This window comes from Dipteris shenzhenensis, chromosome 11, assembly GCF_047967505.1.
Source record: "Dipteris shenzhenensis isolate YYH24624 ecotype China chromosome 11, Dip_SZ_1.0, whole genome shotgun sequence".
NCBI lineage: Eukaryota > Viridiplantae > Streptophyta > Polypodiopsida > Gleicheniales > Dipteridaceae > Dipteris > Dipteris shenzhenensis.
Window position 1 is genome coordinate 1042254 of NC_141606.1, and position 26939 is coordinate 1069192.

General features: G+C 44.0%; 1 protein-coding gene across 1 annotated transcript in view; it reads left to right on the forward strand.

Annotated features, from left to right (window-relative positions):
- The window catches only part of LOC147896457 (ribonuclease E/G-like protein, chloroplastic), a 94432-nt gene that overhangs the window by 10779 nt on the left and 56714 nt on the right, over positions 1-26939 (forward strand). The gene's annotated exons all lie outside the window — the stretch shown is intronic.

Below are 26939 nucleotides of genomic sequence, written 5' to 3' on the forward strand. Positions count from 1 at the left end.
AAGATAAGATCTTATTGTGGAAAAGGGGAATAAAAGACAGGCACAAAGCAAGTTTCGTCTATCTGTGGACTTGGTTGAGACCGCTTTTTGCTCTTCGCTCCTTGGGCCCCTTCCCTCACTTCTGCTTCTTGTGCTACTTGCATTTGCTCATCCTTTAAGTGCTATGCATTTACTTGTCTGGAGGAACATAGAATATTTTACAAAAGGATTCAAACCAATAAGCCTCTACTATAATCTGTAGCTTGTCAGTCTAGCTTTGTTCAAACCGAAGGACAAGAGGGTTGATACATTTCCACTCCACTATAGGATGCAACAACCTCTGCTGGTAGTTCGTCCAACATGAAATGCTCTTTGCACATGGCTGCCCAAGATGTATTGAAGATCATGTACTTGGTTTAACCAAGGTTGACCTTCAAGTCATGTGTCTCGCAGAGGAATGCAATAAAAAATATGCAACACTGTCAGAATTATTATAATATTTAAGGCAATGGCCAATGTATTAAGTATTTATTAGGATTAGGGGCACTTTTTCATTTTAAGGTTTTGCCCCCTAACCACAATTTTACTGGTTGAGCTTCGGTTTGTGTGAGTTTTAAATCTAGTGTGGGTTAACCAAGGGTTTTAGGGTTTTTTCATGGTGACAGCCCCTTGTACTCTTATTCTTCCACTTCTTTTCAACAGAGCTCCACGTTTTTCTCTGCATCATCTCCATCTGTTGCATTTGGTATCAAAGCCTGCTTGTGTCCCTGTCCCTACACTCCCTACTCCATTCCAATATTGGGAGAGGACTTCTGTTGCAGGAACCTCTTCAAACAGCCTCGGTCAGCTGGTTTTCCTGCAGCCGCCTCATTCAGCCCGCTGTATGAATCTGTATGCTTGTTCTAGTGCAGACGTGAAGCAGTTTTGTAGCGCTACAACCACTTTTGCTACTGTTTCAGGGGTGTCAGTTCCAGCGCTGAAATCACTGCAAGAGCTGTTCTCCAGACTTCAACCGGTCTCTGAAGCTGTTTTGCAGCAGTTTGCAATTTCAAAGATTTCAAGCTGCTGACCCATTTTTAGGGTTTCAGGCCTGCTGTACGTGTTGATAGGCTGTATACAGCCTAAAGACCTTGCATCAGGCAGGTGTAGCTGCTGGAAGCATTTTTTGCAGCTTTTCTTCAGTTTTTGGAGTGTGTGCAGCTGTACAACGCTGGCCATAGAGTCGTGACAGCCAGACGGTGCATTTGGAGGCCTTTTTAGAGACGCCTTTCTTCTGGTTTTGTGGGTTGCATTGCAGTTTGGATCAGAATAGGTCAGCCGTGACTTGTTCCAGGCTCATTTTGGAGGAGGTTGCACTCTTGTTGAGGCCCTGCTAGCTGTGGAACATCTGCTACAATCTGTTGCAGACTTCTTTTGTTCAAGGGACATATTGCAAACAATGCATTTTTGGGGCAATGTTGACTTTGCATCAGTTCTGTTCTGAAGCTATCTTAACAGAGGTCATAAACTCTGCTTTTGTTCAGGCTTTCAAGCTTAATTTAAAGTATACTTTTTTGTGCATTCAGAATTATGGCTCAGAATCAGAATCAAAATCCGGGAGATGTTTTTGAGCATTGTTCCAGGACGATGAATTGGATTATTCTCTGTGGAGTTTTAGTGTAAATAATCGATTGGTTACAAAGAGTCTATGGGTTTTTCGTTATAGGTAAAGGTGCTCGTCCAAGAGATGCATTCATTTCTCTTGGTACACCTTGGCAAGGAGGTAATCCCTATGAGCAAGCTTAGGTGAGGCCAGTTGCACAAGCTATGCCTACTTAGAATCAAAGGAGACAGGATGCCAGAGATGCCCAGGCCTTGTCACTCATTGCCTTGTCTATAAAGAGCTTCATCATACCTCATATGCATTCCTCCAGGACTACCAAGCAAGCTTGGGAGACTTTGGAGAATATGTATTAGGAAAGGAATGAGGCGAGGGCCTCTTATTTGAAACAATGTTAGAATAGAGAAAGGTGATTCATATCATTTTACCTAGATCCAAGATAGAGGACAGCTGCTGAACATCGATGGAGTTATACTTGATAGTCAGCTTGTATCTACAGCTCCAAATTCTTGCCAGTGTCTTATTTGTCTTTTCATGCTTCTCTAAATTTGTAAGAGTGGATATATTATAGTCTTATGAAGGTATATATTCTCTAAATTGTCTGTGAGGGTAGTATAGTTCCATTTACTTTCTAGGAACAAGTGGGGCTGTTATTGCAAGAAGAACGGACAAGGAAAAATATATCTGTTGTTGTGCATGATGGTGATTAAGCCTTGTTGGCTAAAGACGGAAACAAGCATCAATTTGTTGGCTCTCAGTCTAGGACTGATTCAGCTGAGCTATCAAAGACAAACAAATCAAAGACAAACAAAGTGACCTAAAAGGAAGGGTAAATGAAGCTTGGACACCATATCAATGAATATTAGGAAGAGGTTTGAGAAAGAAAAGAAAGAGAAGGAAGTTGGACTGACAGTTTCAGATTCGATGCAAACAAGATAGCACTTCAACAAAGTTTGTGACTGAAGACTGGCCTTTTTGGTATGCAATTATGATGCCAGGTGTGATGCCAACCATGAGGTTGCCTCACTTTGTGTGAGTGATACTTCAGATGCAGTTTTGGTACTTTGATAGTGGGGCTTTTAGGTACATTCCTCTCAAGAAGAACGTGTTTACAGATTAGAAGCCTGCTCCAATTGGCGAAAGAGTATCTTGTGCCAAACCTTCTTCATACCCTGTAAAGGTGGAAGGGGCCCTTTTGAATATTGCATATGTAATGCTTGGGTGATTGATAATACCTCGAGAGAGGTGTCTCGTATAACTTGAGGCTAGGATCTAAGAAGTCTATCTTGAAACTAGGATGTAAGGGCCCCTTTCGAATAATGCATGTGTTCATTAATGCACTCATGCGAGCTTGAAGACCTACAAGGCAATTTAGTTGTTGCCCAAGTTCGTCAATGCGAGTAACATCAATCCCTTTACCCGTGTTGCAACTAGGCGTAGTGAGCATGGAACTATGTTAAGTGAACCATATGTGAGCCACCAGGATAGTTCACGCATGCAAAGGAGAAGTATGAGTCTCGTCCATATCTAGTTGTTACGGGGCATTAAGCCTGGAGAGAATTTGCCATTCTTAGCATTTAAGCATGCATATGAGATTTCATTTTTCCATGCACCATTTGTTTCAACAAAGGAGCCTCCTCCTCAAAGATCTCCTTACTCCACTTGCTGCCCCGTCCTTTAGCCATCACCGACATCTAACATCCTCCCCTCTAAGAAACAAAAGGCCTTAGTTGTAAGCCACCATTGATGATGGCTCTGAAATGCCAATCAAAACCCAAGGTTAACTAGAGAACCAACCAAGATTAAATATCTAGCTGCTGTACTCCTTGATTGTAGTAGTCTAGGTGTCTGAGCTGTTGGACTGTTCATCATTCTATGTCGCCGTTGTTTAATATGCGTGACACCTGGAACTAATGCTATTTTGTGTTGGACTATTTTGGGTCGTATACACCTATAAGTCAGCACTCAAGGCTTGACATGCTAATTTTGATGGTTCGGCAGTTGGATTGCCAAGAAGCGGGTGGCTTTCAAGAAGGTGTTAGTACCCCATGCAAAGAATGTTAGTGGTAGACATATGATTGGATATGTTCTACTCTTTCAAAGGTATATGTTAGTGGTGGGAGAAGCTCATTAGGGTGTGGTAGGAGGAGATTTTGGAGCTAAGATGATTGCTCAAATGGTGATGCAATCATGTTTCTGGTGGAGGACATTGTTTGGAGATGCATTTAAGTCCTACAGGCAATCTAATCTAGGCCAATGATGACACCCTTTGCCAAGTAAACATATGCCACTATAATTGAGCCGATCATGGGATATGTTCTAGTCTTACAAAGGTATATGTTCGTGGTGGGAGAAGCTCATCAGGATGTGGTTGGAGCTAAGCTAATTGCTCAAGTAGTGATGCAATCATGTTTCTAGTGGAGGACATTTGTATTTAAGTCGTACAGGCAATCTAATCTATGCCAATGATGACACCCTTTGCCAAGTAATCATATGCCACTACAATTGAGCCGACCATGGGAATCTTTCCAATGTTGGGGACTGAACTCCATTGTCCATTTAAGATGGTCACTCAAGTGGCTAGGAGTAAATACGTACATTGTGGCGACCAATTATTCTACAAAGTGAGCAGACGTGAGAGTGCTATAAATAATTCTTGCCAAAAATGGCCCATAATTTTGCATCTTTATCATTGACAATTTCATGAGGGAATCCATGATGCTTAAATACCTAATCAATGAATTGCCAAGCAACCTGCGAAGCTGAATATCGGGTCTTGGTGGTGTGCTTGTTTTGTCAGCCTATCCAATACAACATAGATGCTATCCCATCCCCGATCTGTTGAAGGCAATCCTGTGATGAGATCCATCGCTATATGTGTCGTCCATTGTCCTCTTGAATGTTTATGGCTGCAACAAACCAGCTGGCAACTTGCTGTCCACTTTTTTTTGCTGGCATGGCAAACATTTAATGACATGTTTGACTACATCTCTCCATAGAACTTCCCATAAGAAAGTTTGCCTTACCTTGTCATATGTTTTTGTGACACATGGGTGCTGGACGGGGTCTTGTAAGGAGTCGTCCATCTTGTACTACTGCCCACGTCCCCTCCTTGTGGTCTTGATCCCGCTACTGTAACAAGAAGCGACTCTCCTCAACCTGTAGTGGAGTGAGGTCCTCATCCATGGAGATCTGGCTGGTCTCGTAAGGTTGACCTACAACGTAAAGCTGAAAGCCTGTTGGAAACATGGTGAAGGGAGAGAGAGGGAGAGTTAGGGTGTGAGGAAAGAATGCTCCAATGAAGACATAATGAAAGGCTCTCATTCATTCATCAAGTGTGACAAGACAAGTGAAGTACAAGCCTTATATAGGCTACTCACTCACACACTAGCACCTAGTGCATATGGGATAAGTCCCATGATGACACGTGGCACTCACACATGCCTCACACACATAGACTAGTACTAGATCTCCTAGTACTTCACGCTAACACATCACACCAACACACTCTTTTACTATGATATCTCCAACACCTCCCTTCAGAGCAAAGAGGTGTGAGACTCAACATGCAAGAGTAGACCGATCCCCCCTCCACCGCAATACTGCAAAGAGCAAGTCCTACTATCCAACACCGCCTGTGTGATAGTGACTTCTTAGTCAGCTTGCGACCGGCAAGGGCAAACCATCACTCGTCATCCCCCCTTACTCTGAACTGGGTGGTCGATACCATCAACCAAAGTAAAACACAATACAATCATTTTTGGGGGACAACCTAGGGCAGAGGATCTCTTATTGACTCCAAATACATTCAATTTAGAGGGACAACTCAAGGTTGAGAACCTTTATGTGACTCAACACAAACACACATAGCATAGGGGACTAGAAAGCCCAACCCTGGTCAAATGGATCCTTGTCGTCAAGAGAGAGGCCATGAACCTGTGCTCGTTTGGGAGAGACTAAAATGAAATCGCTTAGACTTCACAAGCAGTTGTAGCTTGAATTCTCCTTTAGTGGTAGCCTTCGTCATGGCTGAGTTTGCCCCGTTAGAATTATAGATATAATTCAGCAGTGACCAATGTAATATAATAAGCTAGTTAGGGGCACTTTTCCCTCTTTAAGAGGTTTTTCCCCCCTAACCGCAGTTAGTTCACTAACTATGGTTAGTGACTACTAAGGTTTTGTCACTAGGACAAAACCTTATCTTTCACTCATTGAGGTGTACTCTCACACTCTTCTATTGCAACTCAGCTTTCAGCTTCCAAGCTTCCAGCTCTCACTCTCTCTTGCTCTCTCTCACTCACCATCTCCTCACATTTGGTATTAGAGCGGGTTCAACAGCTCCGTGCTCCCTGCTCCGTTCAACTCCTGCTCTTTGCCTTCAGCTCCAACCTCCCCGTTCAACTCCAGCTACAATCTGCGATACCTCGTCCGTACAGTCCGTACGACTGTACGGAATCCTGCCGTACCTACGTACCTGCTGTTACCTACCTGTCGTACCTACGTACCTGCTGTATCTACGTACCTGTTGTTACCGTACCTGCACGTACACAGTGTACAACAGGTATCCGTACCTGTTTTTGTACAGGTCATATTTTCGTACAGTGTACTACTCCGCCGTATAGCGCCGTACAGATCTGCGCCGTACAGCGCCGTGCAAATTCGCTCTCCGTACTCCGTCGTCCGTACGCCGCACGCCATCCTCCGTCGTTTGTACGCCGTCCGTACTCCGTACAACGTACGAATTCCGTACCTGACAGTTCCGTACACTGACAGTTCCGTACTGTCAGCACACTGTCCGTACACTTCTGCTGCAGGCATTCTGTGCAGAGTTTTACTTCTGCAGGTACTCGAGCAGTTAGTTTTTTGGGCAGGCTTTGTTTGCAGATAGCCATTGTTTGGCTGTATTTTTGGAAATACACTTGGAGCTTTGACAGACACATTACAGATTTGGGGCTTTTGCAGATAGATCTGTAGATCTAGTCTAAAATTTGGGGCTTTTGTTCAGAAATTGCAGATTTGGGACTTTTACTAAATTTGCCCCTTTCAGGTTGCAATTTCAGGCCACAAATTGGGGCTTTTGTGTTGGGAGAGCAATTTTTGGAGTACTCAGTTCATACTGCCTTTCTTGGAGTGTTTGAAGCACTTTTGGCAGATTCTGGAGAGTTTTTGATGCTTGGACAGATTTCTGACAGTGCAAGTACAGAAATCTAAGTTGCATTTACAGCCCGTGCTTGGCTGTGTTTTTTGGGAGTTGTGCATTTCATTCCCAGTAAGGGAATTCAGCTTTGTATCTGCTTCAATCTTTTTCTCAGATATGGCCCATCAAAATCAGAATGAGTTCCAGTTCGGTGGTCTTTCACAGGAAGACAAGTTGGATGGTACCAACTACTCCCTTTGGAGTTTCATGGTACGCAATATTCTGATTTCTCGCAATTTATGGGATTATGTCAATGGGGATGAGATCCGACCAGCAGATATTGCACCTGCTACCCCTCCCCAGCAAGGAGGTGGAAGAGGTCGTGCACAGGGTGCAGCTGCAGGACAAGTTGTTGGTGCAGCTACAGTAACTACTCCAGAGCAGAAGAGATGAGATTCACGGGATGCCTTAGCTTTGTCATGCATCTCTCTTTCAGTGAAAAGATTTATCATTCCGCATATCCGGTCGTGTAAAACCTCCAGGGCAGCGTGGGATATTTTGGAAAGCATGTATGCAGCTCGGAATGATGCAAGGGTATCTTTCTTGAAAAGAGAGTTGAGTAATACACATATGGAAGAGGGTGACTCCATGTCAGTCCACCTCACAAAGCTACAGGATCTCAGAGAGCAATTGTTAAACATAGATGAAATTCAGAGATGATTACAACCACTCTGAATTCTCTTCCTGAGTCTTATCTCAGCTTTCATACCTCGCTGAACTTATCATTGAGGGGGGGTGCAAATCCTCTCACTTTTCATGAGTTGATAGGACTTCTGCTTCAGGAAGAGCAGACCAAGAAAAATTTGGCCTCACGTGCAGGTGAACAAGCCATACTCTCAAAATTTAAATAAAAAACAAAGGGACAGGCAAAGACATCAGTAAATCAGCCTTCTAGTGGGTCAGGACAGCCTTCACAAAAGGCTAAAAATGATGCAAGTAAGCTCAAGAAGAAGGGTTTTTGTCACTACTACAAAAAGCCAGGTCATCACATAGCAGAATGCAGGAAAAGGCTTGCAAAAGAAAATAAAAACAGCTCAGGTATGGCTGTTTTAGATTTAGCTCCTCATGCATCTGACAGTGGGGATGCTGCAGCCAACTTCGTTGGACAGGATTATGCCTTTTTATCTTGCATTTCAGATTCTAGGTTGGCTGTTCCAGATGCTCGGGATAGTACAGCCACTTGCAGTGATGATACATATGCATTTTTGACTTGCAGTTATGACTCTTCTACAGATGCATCCGCTTTCAGTGTTAATGAAACACTGAACACTTGGTATTTTGACAGCGGTGCATCCAAGCACATCACTTCTAGGAAGTGTCTTTTTACTTCCTTGCATCCACCTCCCGTTGGTAAGAAAGTCACTTGTGCCAACAACTCATCATATTCAGTACGTGGCACAGGAGATGTTGAGCTCACTGCCATTGATGGCTCAATTTTCAGACTTTTAGATGTCTTATGTGCGCCTGGCATAACCAAAAATCTCCTTTCAGTGTCCACTCTTAACAGAGGGGGATTTCAGGTCATCTTTGAGGACGACAAATGTGCTATCCGAGACAGGGAAGATGACTATGCCTTAAGGTTATCTGGTACTCTGCTGTGTGGGCTCTTTCAGCTTGATATTTTTGAGAAAGAGCAGCCCATGCTCTTGCAGTTTCTACCCCTACAGCTGCCATGCAGAATGCAGAATTATGGCATGCCAGATATGGCCACATGCATTACAACAGCTTGATGACACTTTAGAAGTTTTCCATGGTTGATGCATTGCCACCTCTTGAGATACCTCCTCCACATGCCTGTGAAGGGTGCATTTTAGGCAAGATGCATAGATTCCCCTTCAAGAAGGATGGTTCAGTTAAAGCTGTCCGCAAATTACAGCTTATACACAGTGATGTCTGTGGTCCCATGAGGACTCCATCGTTGGGTGGTCATCTCTACTTCGTTACATTTATTGATGATTACTCCAATTTTACTTGGGTTTATGGGCTGAAACAGAAATCTGAAGTGTTCACGGTGTTTAAACACTTTCAGCCATGGTTGAAAATGAGACCGGACTCAAGATACAGACATTACGCACAGATAGAGGTGGGGAATACTTGTCTGCAGAATTTGATGCTTTTCTGAAAGGCAAGGGTATTGTGCATCAGCTCACAGTCAGGCTTACCCCTCAGCAAAATGGCAAAGCTGAGAGGAAAAATAGAACCCTCATGGAGACGGACAGATGTATGCTGAAAAGCAAACACATGCCTCACAAATTCTGGCTAGAGGGTTTGATGTGTGCCAATTACATTCTGAATCGGGCTCCCACTAAGGCTTTGAAAACAAAAACTCCTTATGAGGTTTGGAATGATAGGAAGCCTTCAGTGGATCACTTCCGAGTCTTTGGATGCCTTGCTTATGCTCATGTGCCAGTTGAATTTAGGCACAAGTTGTTAGATAAAGCCATCAAATGCATATTTGTTGGTTACAGTGCAGAAAGCAAGGGGTACCGTCTCTACAATCTTGCTACACGCAAGATCATAGTAAGTAGAGATGTGATATTTTCTGAAAATTCAGCTCACACTCAGGCTGAATTTCAAATGCCTTCGTCTTCAGAGGATGTCTTTGAGGGGTTGCTACCCATTGCCTTGGGTTCCCCTGCTGATTTTTCTGATGCAAATCAGAATTTACAGCAACCTCCAGATGCTTCAGTTCCGTCACAGGATGTCTTGCCCCCTCCACAAGCAGTGGAACAGGTGGTGCAGCAAGAAATTGCAGACATACATGCAGCAAAAACAGTCCCAAACTGGCTGTTACAGACTCTCAGGGAGAGTAAAATTGATGCTCCGTTATCTGGCAGGACTCGCAGTGCAGCAAGGCACATGGAAGGTGCTAATTCAGTGGAATCAGCATATGCAGGTACTCTCCTTGATGAGGAGGAGCCTGCCACATTCGAAGAGGCAAAGGATAATGTGCATTGGATGAATGCCATGCACGATGAGTTGCAGTCCATTGCAAAAAATCAGACTTGGGATGTTGTGGACTTGCCACAGGGTAAACATGCCATTGGCACACGATGCGTTTTCAAGGTCAAACGGAAGCCAGATGGCTCCATTGACAGATATAAGGCAAGGCTGGTTGCTAAAGGATATGCTCAGAAAAAGGGCATAGATTATGAGGAGACATTCGCTCCTACATCCTGGATGACCACCATCCGATCAGTTATTGCAATGGCTGCACATTTTGAGTGGAATATTGCAATGGCTGCACATTTTGAGTGGAATGTTCATCAGTTGGACATAAAAACAGCCTTCTTAAATGGGGACTTGCAGGAAGAGGTGTATGTCAAACAACCTCCAGGCTTTGAAATTACAGCAAATGCACTTCAAGTATGCAGGCTCAACAAAGCTTTATATGGGCTGAAACAGGCCCCTCGTGCATGGTATTCCAAGATCCATGCCTTTTTGACCAGCAAGGGGCTACACAATAGTCCTACTGAGAGCACCCTTTACATCAAGATGGATGGGGGGGAAATTTTAGTCATCCTTCTTTATGTCGATGACTTACTGCTCACAGGGTCCAATGAAGACAAAATTGCAGATTTCAAAGCTGATTTGCAGACCAACTTTGACATGTCAGATTTGGGGCTGCTTCACTTTTATTTGGGGATCCAGTTCTCTCATGAGAGACGTGGCACTGTTATGTCTCAGTCCAAGTATGTTCAGAAACTCTTGGACAGATTTAACATGCATGAGTGTAAGCCCATAGCCACTCCCATGGAGCCGGGGCTGAAACTCACAATGCATGATGCAGGAGAATCAGTTGATGCCACACTTTACAGTCAGGCTGTTGGATGCCTCATATATCTCTGCAACACTAGACCTGATATTCAGTTTGCAGTATCTCAGGTGAGCAGGTACATGCACAGCCCAAAAACTATGCATTGGCAGGCAGTTAAGCGCATCTTCCGTTATTTGCAGGGCACAAAGTCTTTTGGCTTGCTATTTCCTAGGGGGGGTGACTTGTAGATGCATGCCTACAGTGATTCAGATTGGGCTGGTGATTATGACACTAGGCAGTCCACTGGTGGCAATTGTTTCTTTGGGTAAATCTTGCATTTCTTGGCTGAGCAAGAAACAATCTACAGTGGCTACCTCATCATGTGAAGCTGAGTACAGGGCAGCTTTCACAGCAACAGTAGAATGTGTCTGGCTGCGACGTCTATTTGCTGATCTTCATCTGTCTTTGGAGGGTCCTTCTCCAATTCTCACTGATAGTCAGAGTGCCATTGCAGTGGCAAAGAATCCAGTGCTTCATGCTCGCACGAAGCACATTGAGGTTCACTATCACTATGTCAGAGAGAAGTTGCATGCAGGAGAGATCAGTATGATCTTTGTGTCCACACATGACAACGTTGCAGATATTTTCACCAAAGCACTACCACGTGAAAAGTTTGAGGCATTTCGCAGTGCCCTGAACTTATATCCGTTTGGTGATTGATCAGCTTTGTACATGACATTGGCACTGCAGGGGGTGTTAGAATTATAGATATAATTCAGCAGTGACCAATGTAATATAATAAGCTAGTTAGGGGCACTTTTCCCTCTTTAAGAGGTTTTTTCCCTAACCGCAGTTAGTTCACTAACTATGGTTAGTGACTACTAAGGTTTTGTCACTAGGACAAAACCTTATCTTTCACTCATTGAGTTGTACTCTCACACTCTTCTATTGCAACTCAGCTTTCAGCTTCCAAGCTTCCAGCTCTCACTGTCTCTTGCTCTCTCTCACTCACCATCTCCTCACATGCCCTTCACCTCCGGAGTGCCGATAGAAACTTAGTACGAAGACATGCTCAAGTATGTGTGGGTGTGTGGATTTGTATGTGTGAGAGCATATTTTTATATGATGGTCTACACCCACTGTTGGACACTGATGACGTCAGTGGGGATGTCATAGTAGCTAGTCCCTGCTATGCATGATGGAGTTTATGGTTTTCAATCTTATGAGTGACTATCGTGAGATTGAAACGGCACTATGTTGTGTTTTTAGAGGATGAGTTTGGGAATGTTCCTGGATTCATCTAGGTACATGAACCTCTATTGTAGTTGCATGTATCTCCTCTGAGGGGTCTTCAAGTTCAGCTTCGTCTTCAGCCAGAAGATTGGCATGATGCTTCTCTTGTTTCTGTGCTTTCTTCTTGAAGCAATGGGCTTCAATGTGTCCTTTCCTTTTGCAAAACCTGCAAATAATGTTCTTGTTGGTCTTCCATTTGCTTGTGGAAGCAAATGCATGATAATAGGAGAGGCAAGAGCGGCTTCCTTATTGCGACGATCCTTCTCAATGAGGAGGGCCACCATATCATCAAACGTGGTAGTGGCAAGACGAAGAATCTCAAGAGTGTGCTCAAAGCGAGAAAGGCCATGCATACTCTTCATAAGGATGGCCATCTTATCTTCATCATTAGGAACACTTGAGAGTTGTTGAACAAGAGATTGAAACCGGGCTAGATGATCACTCAACTCATCACTCTCTTCCATTTTCAGATCATAAAATTTGAGCTTCAAGAAGACTTTAAGTTGGTGATTTTATTACCAAAGAAGTTCTCAAGGCGATCCCAAATCTCCTTAGTAGCTGAGTTGAAGTCCACATGATGAATGAGAGAGTCGGCTAAGCAAAGACCAATAAGAGCAATGGCCTTGGCATTAAGGTTCCTTCCATAATTTGCGTTGTTGCTGATCAGTTGTCTCAAGACGCTCTTCCTCAACAACATCCCAAACTCCTTCACGCATCAGCAATAGTTGCATCTTGGTTTGCACGTGGGAAAGCCTTCCCCCTTGAACTTCTCCACGAGTAGGGAACTTGAAGAGAAGGAAGTCATGATGAAAGAGGGCTTCCAAAAGGCGTACAATAAGCTGAGGAAACCAGCAAGTATGGCGGCTGGCAGAAGGCTCCAAAACACGAGCAGTCCTCACGTGGACAAGTCGGCTGAGGAAATGGTCTTAGAGATTGCTGGAGCAGCTGGTCGAAGGCTGGAACCACTCAAAAACCTCCACAGGCAGGTCCGAAAGCAAAGTCGGCTGAATTAATGCAGCTGTAGAAGCTTGTAGCAGAAATTCGATGGCTTGGTCTGCTCCGAAATGCACACAGCAGCACTGGGAGAGGCTGGAAAAGCTCGAAAATGTGCAGCGTTGAGGCGGTTGCAGGAAGAAAGGTGTTGTCTTATGATGCTCAAGCTACTGAGAGGTGGTCAGCTGTGGGGATGGAGTTGCTTGGAGGTGCCGACCAGGATGAAAAGATGGCAACAACAGCAAGAAATGACCCGACCTGTAGGTAGAGAGGCTGTCAAGAGCACGTGGGAATGACGGTAGCTGGCTGCTATGCAAAAAATAAGAGGCGAAACATAGGTAAATGAAGGGCTGTGATGCAGAAACCCCAGGCGGGATGAGCCAGCAGAGGCAAAAATAGGGCAGCTGAGCAGATTTAGGGTTTCGAATTAGGGTTAGGGTTAGGTCTAGGATGACGTGGCAGCTATGGCTATGGCAGGGCTAAGTGGCTCTGATACCATGTTGGAAACATGGTGAAGGGAGAGAGAGAGAGAGTTAGGGGGTGAGAAAATAATGCTCCAAAGAAGACATAATGAAAGGCTCTCATTCATTCATCAAGTGTGACAAGACAAGTGAAGTACAAGCCTTATATAGGCTACTCACTCAAACACTAGCACCTAGTGCATAAGTCCCATGATGACACGTGGCACTCACACATTACTCACACACATAGACTAGTACTAGATCACTTAGTACTTCACACTAACACATCACACCAACACACTCTTTTACTATGATATCTCCAACAAAGTCGTACCTGAGCATTATGGAACTGTATGATAAGGGGCTGCTCTCGGTTGGGGTCCCTCCCTACCCACCATGCTCTCTCAGTCCTATGCTCAATCGCCCCTAGAGTAGTGGCCACGAAGGCTATCGTAACTGCCATCGGTGTAGCCTCAGTGCGTGGGATCCCACGTACTTTGATGTTGAGAGCCTTACTAGCTCTGTTGCTGTTGCTCCAGGAGGGTAGCCGAAATGGTTACCCTTGCAGGTTTCTGTCTGGCTACGTCGATCCATGTGGACGTCTCCTCGATGGTAGATTGCATTCTCGCAATCTGTGCCTCCACAACTGGGGTGCTCCCTAGTACTGTGCGTATAGCAGCAACCTCCTGTCGGAGCTGTGAGATCTCCTGTCTGAGTCCATGAATAAGATCAGCCTGGTCTCGGATAGCTTGAGCCTGCTCTTGTATGAGACGCGCTTGCTTGGGTGAAGTGTGTCGCTTCTGTGCGAAGTGTGACAGCTCCATCTCTCGCTCTTGGATGCTATGTATCTTGATCAGCAAGTTCTCCCAAGCCTCTAATGGGTCAGCTCGTCTGTGCCCTAGCGAAAACTAGAAGGACTGTGCCATGAATGTGTGGGGATGAGATTGGAGGCTGATTGATGACTGGGTGAGATGGGTGCGATATGGAGATGATAGTGGCATGGAGGAGGCGATCCCAGCAGGGTGTGGGAACGTGGGCTGACTGAGAGGCAGAGGGGAGAGAAGGGTCGAGGCGTAGTGCGGAACAGTGTATGACCCGTCCAAAGTAGGTGTCATAATCGGAGAGAAACCTGTAGTGGGAGAAGAAGGGAGAGATGGAAGAGATGATGTCAGTGGCAACCCCTCTATCCTAGGGGAGGGTGGAGCAATCGATGTCATAGGTAGGGGTATATCAGTGCCATTAGCTGTAGCTGCGGATGTAGAGGCTGTGGATGGAAGTGGAGCTGAAATTGAAACCGAGGTTGGCGCTGAAGCCGAGGCTGGCGCTGAAGTTGAGGATGAGGATGTAGCTAAGACGAAAGCTGAGGCAGAAGCTGAAACTAAAGCTGAAGCTGAGGCAGAGGTGGACCCCGCCTTGACTTTGCTATCAACTCCTAGTCCACTGCGGTTGTAGCGTGTGTTCAAATCCTCGAGTTTCAATTGTGTTTGTTTCTTGGTTTTGTTGTCGTCTTTTTCGGCGGCTTTATCCGTATCTTTGCCACCTTTCCCCTTTCTTTTGGCTGATCCCGATTGAGGAGGACAAAGAAAAATCACCCTTTGTTACGGAATGGGGCGTGTTTGCTAGCAATGTGATGAATTTCGGGCTGAAAAATGCACCTCCAAGATTCGAGGGATGATACAAAAAGTGTTTGCATCATATTTAACAACTTTTATGAGACTGTTTCTAGATAACTTTAGTGTGTTGGAAAAGAAAGATGAGCACATTGAGCATTTGCGGTTGTGTTGCACCAAATGCCATGAATCCAAACTCAGCTTAAATCCAACAAAATGTGCTTTTGGAGTCTGAAGGGGTGTGCTATTAGTACACATAATCTCCGAAGAAGAATTCCAAGGAAAGTGAAAGCCATCTAGGAAGCAAAGGCACCACACAATGCGAAGGAAGTCATGCGGTTTATTGGATAGTTTAAATGGCACACCGGATTTCTTAGGCACCTATCCTACGTCTGTCAGCCATTGACAAAATTAACAAAAAAAATAAGTAGTTCATTTGAACTGAGGATCGGGAAAAGGCATTACAGCTGTTGACGAAAATGTTGGTTGTATCACCAATTTTGGTTTGCATCCACTTGTTCGTGGATGCATCCGACATTGCGATTGGGGCGGTCCTGATGTAGAGGCACGAGTCCGGTTGTTTCCAACCGATTTATTATGCAAGCCAAACGTTGTCATCTGCAGAAGTATTTACGTAGTCACAGAAAGAGAGGGTTTGGGTATGGTTTACGCGTTGTAGAAATTACGACACTACCTTCTGGGTGATCAAGTAGTATTCCATGTGGACGATCAAGCTCTACTCTATTGGATGAGTAAGCCACTGCCATTAGGAAGGTTGGCTCGCCGGATATTGTTGTTGTAGGAACTCCAGTATAGAGTAGTGCATACATCTGGAAAGCGGCATCTCATGGCAGATAAAGTAGATTGGAATCACGAGAAAGTTTGATGGGGGGAGCTCTAGATGACTGCTTCACTCTGTGAGGTGCAGGCGATCCGAGCAACAAATTCGTATAGCCAAATGTTGCAGTTCTTAACGGACGGGGTATGCCAGAAACATTGATGAAGGATCAAAGGTGCCGACTGGCACTCAGAAGTGAGTCGTTTATGATAATTGCAGGAGCATTGTACAAGCACGGCATTGATCAGATTGTCCGATGTTGTGTTCCCGAACACGAGCAATAAGCCGTATTGCAAGAAGCTCACCAAGGAGCGTGCGGAGGTCATTTTTCTAGCGTAATAACAACACATAAGATTTTTTAGGAGGATTGTGGTGGCCGACAGTAATTAAAGATGCTCATCAATTCACAACAAAATGTTGGTATTGCCAAAGGGATGGACAACCTGTCACCATTTGGGACTTCTCCTAAGAAAATAAAGAGTAATCTTTATTAGAATCGACTCTGGTCAAAGAATGCTGAAGTTGGTTAACCAAGAATAAGTTTTATTATTTTTACTTGTGCCTTGCATTGGTAAAAAGAGAATTGTGGAGACGCCCACAAGGGACTAGAAATAGTCTAAGAACTAGAATGCATGCATTAGACTAACCTTTAATGGGTTAAAGTGTTGGTATTTGTTTGTGGCAATTTGTCGGACCAAGAGGAGTGCAAAAAGGCCCTAGAATTAAGGGAAAAGTGCAAAAAGCAGGTCTTGTAAGGCAAAAAGCACCAAGATGTGGGCGCCTACTTTATGGAGGACCCCACAAGGCCGAATCAGCAAGAAGCTCCAACGCAATTTCCAAGAATAGCCCCCTAAAGCTCATTTTAGGGAAACCTCAGCTTTCTGAGAAAAGTATGCCTAATTTAGGCTTAGAAAAAGAAATGCTAAAAGCTAGTCCCAGCTTATTAGAAAGCTCTTGCTTTTGGTTTGGAGGCTAAGTCTATACAAGAAGAGTGTCAAAGCTTTAGAACACATAGATTGCACTTAGTCCATGCTCTTGTGAGAGGTAGTTGTACCAAGCCTTATTCTATTGCAATAAAGACTTGCGAGGGGTCCAACCCTTATTTCTGGGCCCTAGTGCTGTGTATTGCTCCTTACCCTTCTCTCCCAACACTCTATCTTGATGACGATTTGATTCCCACAACTTCAGCACGTTTTCCAAGGAGTGTATGGAATTTCTAGCGTCAGCCATCCTGCCCTGGGTAATGCGATTTGATTCAGAAGGCCTACATCTGTTACGATTTGACTGTCAAGCCATCTATAGGCTTCCTAGTTGCTGCGATTTGTTCCTAGAGCATCCTTTTTGCTGCGATTTGGATTTCTAGATTGAATTGGTGCCCAGAAACTTCTCGAAGGGTCCTACATTGATTGCGATTCGTCCCAGAGTGCCAATATTGAATTGCGATTTCATCTAGAAGGTGTTGTCTTGCTGCTAATTAGGGCTAACAGTTGTTCTTGAGGTTTGGTTTGGGTTTGAATGGTATTAGAGCGCGGTTTTGCTACTTTCCTTTGTAGCAACGGTACAAAGTTTTACTTGGAATATTCGGCCCATACCCTGGACTAGTGGTTGAACCATACAACCAAGAGCCACACCCACTCATACTTCATCGTGCATCGGGCCGGCTCCTGTCTTCATCCGTAAGCGTTTACCTCCTTGAAAGGAGTAGGGGCCTTGTAGTTGATTGCTTTAGGCCCGGGATCAATTTTCCATCTCCCACATCATGGTTACGGAGCAAGGGATTTCAGCTACCAAGACGACTCAGTGAGAAGCATTCTAAGGATTCTCAAGACGACCTTAGTGAAGGATTTGTGAAAGAAAAGTTCAAGTAGTTTCAGTTGTTGAAGCGAAAGCCTTGATTTCAGCATGTATTCGAGGAGATGATGACTAAGGAAGTTTCACTGTCGTTAAAAGAAAAGGGAGGTCAAGAGCTTCCTCCCACTTCTCCATCAAAAGACCTCTCTAAGCATTCACATACCTCAAGAAAATGTTCTCGGAGTCTTGCACTGCACCAGAAGTGTCATACTTCAAGAAAAAGAGGAAGGAGTTCGAAGCCTCACAGGAGATGAAGCTGAAAGCACCTGAGCTACAGGCCCCGTCTCCACTGGATCTGTTCCAGGAACCCCGGCATCGGGTCCATTGGGACCTGGATTTGTTTCGCGACGAACGCACGACGAACGCACGGGAAAACCATCCCTCGATCTACCCAAAATTTTTGGAATTCATTCTTAGCATGGAAGGATATCTCCCAGTTCAAGCCCTTCTTCTTCTTCTTCTTCTTCCTCTTCCTTATCTTCTTCTGTACCTCGAGGATGCTCTCGCCATAAGCGCAGAAGAAGGAGATCCAAATCTTGAAGTAGAGACTTCAAGGAAGGTTGTAAGTCGGTCAAGTTCACTACTTTTAATGGAAAGTATGGAGCCACTGAAAACGCTTTGCTGTTCATTTGTCAGTTTGATATAGCTTTCAAAACGGGGCACTATCGCAAGAAGTCCAAGTTAAAGATTGTAAGTCTTCATCTGATAAATAGTGCCAATGCTTGGTGAGGAGCTCTTCTAGTTGCAGAAGAGGCTCCAAAGACACAGAAAGACTTTAAGAAGCAATTTTATGAGCAGTTTTTGCCAAAGAATTTCTATGATGATGCTCATAGAGCTTGGGAAATCGTGTGCAGGGCAGCCTTAGACACCATCGAGACATATAATCAAAAGTTTTGGACAACTTATCTTCAAATCATCCCTTCAAAGAAATTTCAAAAAAGACGAAGCTTCGGAAGTATCGAGCGGCATTGCTTCCCAAACATACGAACTCAAGTAAGCATTGATCCAAAGAAGATGAAGTTGCGAGATTTGATGCATTCAGCCTCCGTGGTTGAACTGCTAAGGGAAGACCTCGCTTCATACTACGGCAGAAAAAGGGAAGGGTGTGGATACTAGCAAGAGGGTTGTGGCATCAACCCAAGGTTCAAAGAGATTTCAGCCTCAGAAGCCGAGGGTCTTATTCAAGCCTTTCGAAGGGAAGTCAAAGTTTACTCCAAAACAGATTGAGACCTGCCAAAAGGAGGGTAAGTGTTTCCATTGTAGAAGAGAAGGGCATATGGCTGCCCAATGCCCCGAAAGGCCGAACCGCCAAAGCTTGTGGCGGGAGGAGTCCCCGATATGTTGTGTAGAACCACATAACCAAGAAACCAAGAGCTTTTCCTCGCATGGGGTAAAGTAAGAGATCAGAATGCTTTAATTCTTTTTGATCCAAGAGCTACCGATAATTTCATCTCAGAAGATCTAGCTTTGATGCTAGGAATTAGGATGGGAGAATTGGGATTATCTTTGGATGCAGAACATGTTTTTAAAGGGGATCCAGTCAAAGTCACACCTTTTATTGGAAAGCTTAGAATTCATGTACAGGACTATGTGGACCACGAAGAGTTTTAAGTTTCACCTCGCATTATGATGCTAGTTTGGGTATGCCGTAGTTTCATAGAAAGGAGGTAGTTCTTGATTCTAAAGCAAGAACTATCAGTTTTGTGCATTAGAATAAGCAACACAAGATTTTGGCCAAGGGAAAAGGCGAGACCATTCCAGTTGTATCAAATATTTCCATTGCTAAATCAATAAAATCAGCAATTTCTGCGTATATGGTCTTTGTTAAAGAGAAAGGGGGTGAACCTCAAGTGGAAATAAGTCCTTTAGAAAAAGTAGAATCTTTCAAAGATTGTTTTTTAGATTCTCTACCATGAGAGCTTCCTCCAGAACATCCTGAAGATCTTGTTATAGAGCTCCTTCTAGGAAGTGAGCCCCCGAATCCTCTGCCTTACCATGTGAGCGCAGCCTAGACCGAAGAAATTATGGCACAGGTATAGGATTTGCTCTCCAAAGGACTTATTAGGCCCTCGCCTAAGCTGTACTTTTGCCACTGTATATTGAAAGCTGCCCTGTATTGAGCTTCACATGATCAGACAGCAACCTTGGACTGTTTCTTACGCAACCAGAAATGGATGAGTTTTCAAGAAAGGAAAAAATGTCACTCATGGACTGCTGGGTATCAAAGTCTCTAGCTCAATTGGAATCAATGAAAGCCCATGCCTGGGGAACCGTTGGGATTCTATTTTCAAGAGGAATCTCAAACTCCTAGCCTTTTGCTACTTGCTGCGTGTTGGAGGTGCTTACTAGCGGAGAAAAGCTAGGCAAAGGGTTCTTGTTAGCCTTTCGCTTGCGCTACAAGAATTGGGTAAATAGAGTTCCCAACACTTTACCGTTAGCGGGAATGATCAAATTTGAGATCTGAGCTCAATCAATTGATTAACGGTTCAATCTTATGGTCCCTGGTCTCCACTTGATCGCTTTGTTGACACTTCAACCGTTCCAAATACTCCGGTACGGGAGGAAGAAGGGCGAGAAGGTGCCTTCTATCCAAGTACCGAATGCTTTATATCTGACCAACGAAGAGCATCGATCAAATAATCCACCAGATCACCTGGGATAGCCTTGAACTGCCAGCTAGTCGCCCCCTTGGGAAATAACAATCCATATGGCCGTGTGACTTGCAAATAATAGAATGCACACTACTGCTTTCGAATGTTGTGTCCTTGGGCTATGCATATATCTGCTTCACTTTGACTGCACAGACTGAATTGATATCAGGTCTGGTATTGCACAAATACATAAGGCATTCCACTGCTTGACCGTAATAGCGGCATAAAAAGGCTCACAGTGGTTCCAGTTGCGTGGATATGGGTGTAGACTCCTGAAATCGGAAGTTTTCTAGTAGTTTGTGAATATTTTTGGGCTGTGTCAACACTATATTCCCAAATAATAGTGCAGCAACAACAAGTTTGGCCTCTCAAATGTGGACTGTAATTCAGCTTTAAAGTCTGCTATTTTTCCTTCACTAGCCAGCATATTATCCACATAAAGGATTGACAATCAGCAAATCCTCTGTATCATCCTTGATGTAGAGAGTGCTCTTATGTAGACCCTGACTGGGAAAGTACGCATCAATCTTTGTATATCAAGCCCAAGGGGCATGTTTTAAGCCATAAAGGTCTTCCTTAACTTGCATACTTTATCCTCTTGACCAAGCATCACAAACCCAATGGGATGACCTCTTCTATTAGATTCCCATTAAGAAAGCGCAGTTTTGATATCCAACTATGCACATGCCAAGCAAAATGTGCAGCCACACCAGTAACACACCGAGTAGTGGCCATTCTTGAAGTGGGTGCAAAGCTCTTCTCATAATTTATGCCCATGCCCTTATGAGCTAGCCTTTTGCAATAGGCTGTGCCTTGTATCAATCAGTGGTGCCATTTGGCTTTCTTTTTTGCTTATACACCCTCGTATCAATTGCCTCCTTACCAAGAGGCACCACCAGGCACATCATCTAATTTCCAAGTGTGATTTTTTCTGAATATAGTCATACTCTATCTGCATGGCTCGCATACAATGCAATTGTCTCGTGCATCCTCAGAACTACTAGGCTCATCTATATCAAGCATACTGCTCATCTAAGCTTTGTCTGCATTTTTATGCTCCTTCTGAACTTCTTCAACCAGCCAGACTAGAGAGAAAAGGTGACAACCTATTGTTCTACAAAGTTTGCATAAGCCACCGAGGAGCTGGTCTGGCTTCTTGTGTAGCTGTTCTCTCTTCTCTAGCAATTTCTTCCACATCATCATGTGCTGATCTGGACCCTTATCTACTCTCTCGGTCTCTCTGTCTCTCTCCCTCCCTCCCCCCACAGGAGTATATTTATTATCTAGAGCATGAAGTTTGAGAGATCAAGCTCTAGTTTGCAGCCGTAGAAAGGATTTTTCATGATATGCAAGGAAATTGAAAACATGAAGTCATCAATGAGGTATTACACAAATATCTCCACCAACACCACAACTAGTTTGTAAAGTACATGACATGGTCACCACACATTGAAATCAAAAAAGCAAGAGATGATTGCTTGTGTAAATAACAAAGTGAATAAAGCTGATCTCTATATGGAAATGAAAGAGCAAGAAGCCGGAGAAACTATTTTATGAGTGGGTGGATTATCAGATGGCTGTCTTGGCAAAGGGGCATACACAGACGGCTGTCTCAAGGAGAAGTTACCGCAAGTGGAATGTGATCTAGGTGCTATTTAGAATATCCAACGAAAAGGCACACAGATACAAGTCCCTCTTAGTGACAAGAGCCTACTGTGACTTAGCCAAGTAAAGAGCCACTGAACTTATCAAAGTGAAAGAAGCCAGGAAAGCAAGAAAATGGACGGTCTATTGTGAAGGACAAGCATTGATTAGGATATTTAAACATGAGCCCAAAGACTGAAGTAATGAGGGTCACACTATGGTAGTACTAGAATAGAATAGTAATGAGCCCAAGGACTCTTAAGTCTTAACTTGATGTAATGAAGGTTACAATATGATAGTACTAGAACATAAGTGTGTTCTATAAGAAATTTGAGCTGCTTTATGGACTCTTTAGGAGATTCCTTGTGCCCTCTCTCTCTCCTCAAGGATGTAGGAGTTCTTTTTTGATATATATTTTGTCTCATAGGCCCTTAAGGCCTTCTGGAGACGTTAATCTCTCTCTCTCTCTGATTCCCGTGAGAGGGATTAGCGAAGTGCAGGTCATTTCAGTGTCAAGGGATGTAATGACTCTCGTGGGAGTGTTATATGTTCCAGGTGTCAAAAAGAGCCTTCCTTTTATCTCAGCCATATCCACAAATGGCTTCAGGGTTGTTGTGTTTTGTTTGACAACCTGCATCATACTTGCATAGTGGCTTACTGGCATACTTTCCAAAAGGCTGTAGCATCTTGATGCATATGGAAAATAGGCTGTTACAGAAGCAAATGCAGCTAATGAATCTGTAATTTCAGATACACACACACTGGGTTAGAGATTGGGTCTTTCCAATTATGGAAGTTTGGTGAAAATGTATTCTAAGGACATGGTGGTAGACCTTCCAACCATGCATGCACTTACTAAACATGTCTCTGAGGGCTGCTTGTTGGAAAAAATGCATCGGTTCTCCTTTCCAAAAGATGGGACTGTTGGTGCATTGCATCTCGTGCATAGTGATGTGTGCGGGCCGATGTGGACAGTATCATTTGGGGGCTATTTATACTTTGTCACCTTTGTGGATGACTTCACTAGACATAAGTCCAAGTTTGATGGCTTCTATTATTTCAAGCACTTTCTTGCCATTACTGAAAATGAGGTGGACACAAGGTCTTGACAACGACACACACAGTCGGGGTGAGTATATGTCCCATGAATTTTTTGCATCTTTGGGCATAATGCATCAATGCACAGTGCCATACACTCTGCATTAGAATGGAGTCGTATAGCGGAAGAATAGGACATAGATGGGAATGACCAGATGCATGCTTAAGGGAAAGTCTTTGTCCAACAAGTTTTGGTTGGATGCAATTATGTGTGCTAACTATGTGCTCAATAGAATACCCACATGGGCATTGAAGATCATCACTCCTTATGAAGCATGGACAGGCCAGAAGCCTATGATTTCACACATGCAGGTGTTTGGGTCCTTGGCATATGCACATGTTCCCTCTCATCTAGGGCATAAGCTAGAAGGTAAGGCAATCAAATGCATTTTCATTGGCTGCAGCTCACAAAGCAAAGGAAAAAGGTTGTATCAGCCTGGCATAGGCAATATGAATGCAAGTAGAAGTCTCCGACCTGTTTGATTCCTTGCTGCTCCTCTTTCAGTCAAACATAGTTTCAGCTCAGCTTGCAGGGTACACAAATCCCAATGCTTCTAGCAGTCCAGAGCCTCCTCAAGATGCCAATGTTCAGCCTCATTTGCAGCCTCTTGACAATCATGTCATTGAACAGGAAGCTGCGGAGGAGAGGGATGTCATTTTTGACAGCTGAAAACAATCCCAAGGTGGCTCTTGGAGACTGAGGGACAAGCAAGCTGATCCCTTTGCTGCCCTCACAGAGGAGAGGGATGTCATTTGACAGCTGAAAACAATCCCGAGGTGGCTCTTGGAGACTCTAAGGGACAAGCAAGCTGAGCCCTTTGCTGCCCGCACAAGAGGTGGTAAAAAACATATGCATGACAATTTGCTTGATGTTGCTTTATAAAGGGACTTTTTCAGCCGGTAAACCTGATTTTCAGAACCTTTAACCTAGAAGCCTGGACGTTTACTGACATAAACTTCTTCAAGTGGATCACCGTCAAGGAAAGCTTTCTTAATGTCAAGTTTGTGAACCTCCCAATGCCTATGTTCAAAATGCCAATGACACATCGAATAGTCGTGATGCATTATGTGGGAGCAAGAGTCTCCTCAAAGTCAATGCCGGGTTACTGTGTAGAGTCTTTCGCAACAAGATGGGCTAAATAGCGGTCTACGCTGCCATCAGCTTTTCCGTTTCACTCTACCTCCTGGCTGGTCACACAACTCCTATGTGCCATTTTCTATGAATGAAATCAAGTTCAGCTCTCATGGCATCCATCCATTCCCTGCTGCATCCTTTTGGCATAAGGGTTCTTCATTGCAACCATGGCAAGATTGAAGCCCCCGGGCATGGTATGCCAAAAATACATTCACATTGGTTATGCCTTGGATTTCAGAACAGCCCCACAGAGGCCACTCTTTATGGCCGTCTGGAAGAGTTAATCAAATTTTCTACTTTCAATTCTATATGTGGATGAGATGCTTATTATTGGGCCAGACACTGTTTTTTCCATACGTTACCATACGCATACATCATACGAGTACTAAAGTATGATTGGAGAATGGTTCAGTCCCTGGGGCTGAAACATATGTGACCCTAATTTAACCCAAAAAAATTCAAAAAAATATAGATTGTACACATTGAATTGACTTAAAGTTTCAGCTTGAAATTTGAAACTTGTATTAATTTTAAAGTCATCACTCATGAGTCATGATTCATCATTCATGAAAGACTCCAGCCTCCAGAGATCATAGTCAATGACTAGATTCAGATTTTGATACATAGTGTCAAATGATAGAATCATAGATCATAGATCAATCATCATTACTACACCAAAACATCATGATCAAAGGAAGTAGGTACGAGTAACTACACCAAAACATGAAAGGCAAAACATCACAAAGAAAAGGTTGCCACAACCCGGAAATAAAGCCTGAAATGCATGACAATTCACAACCGATGAGGCTCAAGCCTCAAGCTGCATCTTCATCCTCATCCTCATCCTCATCATCATTTGCATCAATGCCCTCCTCCTCCTGCTCCTCCTCCTCCTCCTGCTCCTCCTCCTCATCACTATCAATAGGGGCTGCAATCTCTTCTCCCTCTGTATCCGCTTGCAAAGCGAGCAGCCTCTCATCATTCTTCTCCTTGTTGATCATTTCTAGGGTCACTTCTATCTTCTCAAATCCCCTTTCCTTGATTTTGGAGATGAGATGCAAGTTTTGTATACTAATTTCTCGGTATTCTTATTGCTTCTTTTAGTATGGATAAGAGAAAATGTGCTCCAATTGCTCTCACAAGGAGAAGTACATGTGCCTTGCGAGAGCACTTAAAGAGCTAACCGTTGCAAATTTGGTGTGTGAGCCTCAAATGTCTCCCACCATTTCACCCCTTGGTGCATTCTCTTTTCATCCTTCGCAATTGCATGAGCAAATGTGCCTGACATGGGCTTGTAAATATCCAACTCATCACATAAGGTGCCCTGGCTGTCAACATCATACTTTGTTTACCGCTCTACTGCATCCATCCATCCATCATGCATCTCCTTGTCACCATCTGGATTTTTCTCTCTCCAAATAGGATGGAGAACAATAGTTGCCGCATGCAATGGAGAGTGCATCATATCCCACCTATCAACACACAAGGCTTTAACATCAGACAGCTTTGAGGAGTCAATCCCATCAATAGTTGCTATATTCTCGACCATCCTATCAGTGAGCTCATACACAAGTCCCATGGTAGCCCCTTCCCTATTAGCTAGGCAAAGGATCTTCAAAATAGGTGCACAAAGCTTCACAATAAGTCTTGCATCCTACCAAAATGAAGCACCCAATATAATAGAAGACACCTGTTGTACTTTCACAGTGCGTGACACCTTCTTCCTGCAATACTCATCACTGACAACCACGTAGTGCAATCCATTGTATACCCTCTCATCCAACAAGTTTGCTAACATGATAAACATGTAAGCGATTGGTGTTTGTGCTGGTTTCACCAATTCCTTCTTGCTGAATTTCTATACATTGCTAACACTTTGTGTTTCCGGGTAACAAATGTCACAATCATGTTAGCATGTACCTACAATGGCTTCACCCATGCAAGTCCAATGTCCTCAAACAGGAGGTTAAGGCAATGGCATGTGCATCTAGTATAGAAAATACAAGGCCACTCTTTCTCCACCAATTCTCCAGCCCGCACACAGCTAGATGCATTGTCCATACACACTTGCTTCACATTTGCAGCCCCAACATCAAGGATGGCATCTTTCAATATCCCAAAGATGTACTCCCTTGACTTCAACTGCCCACTTGTGTCCACTAACTTCAAGAAGGCTGAGCCAAATATGCATGAGACCATGATGTTGATTATAGGGCGGTGTCAAGTGTCAGACCAGCCATCACAAGTTATGCTGCAGCCATATTTTATCCACTTATCTCAGAACTGTAGCATCTCTTGATCTATGCATATTGCTTCATTAGCTCCTCTGTGCGCAAAACATGGTAGGATTGAGGCTTGAAGGTAGGCCCAACTTGGCCAAGGCACGAACCATCTCCAAAAAATAAAGGCTCCTCACCTTCCAATGAGGAATATCCTCAGCAAAGAAAAAACGATGGAGAGAAATGTATTCATTTTTCCGTGCCTGTGACTCCCATGCCTTGGCCAAGGCTCTCTTTATAATCTTTTGTTTCTTTTGTTTTGGCTTATATGCATGCAGCATTTCCACTTGCAATACCACACACCGAGGCATCCCCCAAATCAGCTACATCTGCATCAAGTTGTTTTGCAACCATTTTCAGAGCTGTCTTTGCCTGCAATCTTCGACAAGTGTCTTTCACATTTTTGGGAGGAGCAGTACACTTCTCAACCCCCAAGCCCCCAAGCCCAAGAAAATGTTCCCTTATGCGGGTCGGTCCTCCATCCCATGTATGAGGGCAGTATTTACATTTACAAGTGTACTGGCCCTTCCCTAGAGGCTTTAACGCCTCTACA